The sequence below is a fragment of the Ursus americanus genome, chromosome 24, assembly GCF_024610735.1.
Source record: "Ursus americanus isolate L20-20 chromosome 24, mUrsAme1.1.p, whole genome shotgun sequence".
Classification (NCBI taxonomy): Eukaryota; Metazoa; Chordata; class Mammalia; order Carnivora; family Ursidae; genus Ursus; species Ursus americanus.
In genome coordinates, this window is record NC_142150.1 from 20,126,525 (window position 1) to 20,129,264 (window position 2,740).

The 2,740-nt window shown below is 42.7% G+C and overlaps 1 pseudogene; it reads right to left on the reverse strand.

Moving 5' to 3' along the window:
* Positions 1–1,396: 1,396 nt before the first annotated feature.
* Positions 1,397–2,106, reverse strand: LOC123799518 (small ribosomal subunit protein uS3 pseudogene; annotated as a pseudogene).
* Positions 2,107–2,740: the final 634 nt, after the last annotated feature.

Sequence of the window (2,740 nt, forward strand, 5' to 3'; positions counted from 1 at the left end):
TGTGGGACTCAGAATGAGGAGTGGGAAGGAGATGGGGTTGGGGGAAGGGCTGCCCTCCTGGACACTCTGTTCGAAGGGCATGGGGAAGTCCTAAACTCCTCTAGGTCAGAGACCATGGGTCTCCAGTATCTCTGTATCCCAGGCACTTGGAATAGAAAGCAGGCTGGGAGTCAGTGCTTGTTGAATGAATGAATGAATGAATGAATGAATGAATGAATGAATGAAAGAAATTGTGACTTTGAGTCCCCATCCAGGTATCAAATCTTGACCTCTTTATGTCTCATTGGCTTCATTTTTAGGATAGGGTTCTTATGATATACTCTAACTTATCTCAAGGAATTTTTGAGAGCCTAAGATGATTTAATTAATCTGAGAGCACAATTTAAAGTGTTACATATGCGTTACTACTTAGATTATATGAGAACTTTTTCTGTGTTTCTTACAGACAGCTCTTCTTCTTGGTTCTGAAGGCTTATTTTAAAACTTTGCCAATTAGGGGACTCTTGGTTCTCTTGGTTGGCGCGTGCTCTGCTGATTTGCTCTGTATGTGCAGCAAACAAAGTGCAAGTTTCGGAAGTGTTTCTGTGTCACCGTGGTGTATTGAGGGATCTTCCTGCTAACACTTGTTTCTCTGACAGCTGTATTTCATACTTCGTACTGTGGCTCTCTCTGAAGAACTCCAGGCTTATAGGAATGATTTGTTATGGCATTTCCTTTTGAGACATAAACTTTGAAATGAGATAAATACATTGTAGAGACATCTGGGTGCAGTAGTAAGAGTGGGAGGAAGCTGGCATTTGAATCACCTGTGTTCAAGTCCTGACTCTGCCCTTCATTTGTGATATGTATGATCTTGGGCATTTTTTTCTTTTATAGTATTTTATTATGGAGAATTTATAAAATACACAAAATATGCAAAACAGTATAGTGAACCCCCCCATTTACCTATCACTCAGCTTTAATGACTATTGACTGATGACCAGTTTGTTTCAACTATAATAGCAGCATCTACTCTTCCCCTAATATAATTTTTGATAAAATGCAAGATATCATATTCTTTCATTCATAGGTCTTTCAAGGTTTATTTATTTATTTTGAGAGAGAGAACACGCGTGTTCATGCATGAGTAGGGGGAGGGGCAGAGGGAGAATAAGGGGGAGAGAACCTCAAGCAGACTCCCTGCTGAGCATGGAGCCTGATGCAGGGTTCGATCTCATGACTCTGGGATCATGATCTGAGCCAAAATCAAAAGTTGGACGCTCAACCAACCGAGCCACCAAGGCTCCCTTTATTTTTTAATTTTTTTAATTTTAATTTTTTTCTTTTTCAAAGATTTTATTAAAGGTCTTTACAGAGCAATATACAGACTCCAGATCCAGCTGCCAAGGAGACCCTGTTATACTGTGGGTACTGGCTGTGGCTTGGCCGTGGCTCTGGCTTACCACCCCTTTGTTCTGAGATAGCGGCGGTGGTGACTGTCTCTTTTTTGGGTTCCATAATGCTCATGTGATCAGGCCAGGGCTCCTTGGGGCCAGTCTTAGCACTCGGGTCCCAGGGATCTTCACTTTGATGCCCAGCACACCCTGTCTGAGCAGCACACGGCACACAGCAGTGTCAACATAGTAGTTCGCAGGGTCCCCAGGGTGAATCAGCAAGTCATCCACACACGTCATGAATTTAGCCCTCTGTCCTTGAAGTTTCCCAGACACCACCACCTCAGAGCCTTTAGGCCCACTCTCCATGCTGAACTGCAGGTCCCCACCCAGCAAGGCCTCCTGGGAGTTTGTAATGCAGAGACTCGGCCGGGATCAGAGCACACAGACGTCTTGTGGCCACCTTTTCAGCATGGAGCTCTTCAGTGCCCTCAGGGAAGCCAAACCTCTTCTGCACCACAGCAGTCGATTCCCAGATCCGCCGGTCCTTCTCACTAAGGACATTCTGCGTCCTGATGGCCAAGATGATGATTTCTGTCTTGGTTGGTGTAACTTGGACCTCAACTCCAGATTAACCTTCTTCAGCCAGCTCCCGAGTGAGAAACTCATTGAGTTAAGCTTTGAAGATGCCGTAGGTGACAAACTTCCTCTTCCTGGAAATCTGTATCATCATCTTGCCACCGAAAGCAAATAAGGACTTATTTTTTTTTTAATTTTTAAAAAATATTTTATTTATTTATTTCAGAGAGAGAGCGAGTGGGGGGAAGGGGCAGAGGCAGCGGGAGAAGCAGACTCCCTGCTGAGCAGGGAGCCTGAAGCGGGGCTCAATCTCAGGACCCTGGGATCATGACCTGAGCCGAAGGCAGACGCTTAACCTACTGAGCCACCCAGATAAAGACTTTTTAAAAACAGAACTAAAATGTCATTATCACATCTGAACAAATTAATAATTCTTAGTATTAATAGAATCCAATGTTAAAAATTTTCTATTTTTTTTTTACAGTTTATTTGAAATAGGATCCAGTAAGCCCCACATCTACTATTTGTAAAAGTGTCTTTTAAGTGTCTTTTAATCTACAGGTTCTTCCTTATTTCTCTCTCTCTTTTTCTCTTTATCATATAAAAGTGCAAGGGGAAAAAAACCAGGTTATTTGCTTATGGGATTTGTGTGTTTGGATTTTGCTGATTGTATCTCTGTGGCATATTTTCTGTAAATTAGAGGCATGACCAGATTTAGGTTAGGGTTTTGGTTTTGAATCTTGGGCATGTTATTTGCTCTTTCTGACCTCTGTGAAATGGGGAGCATA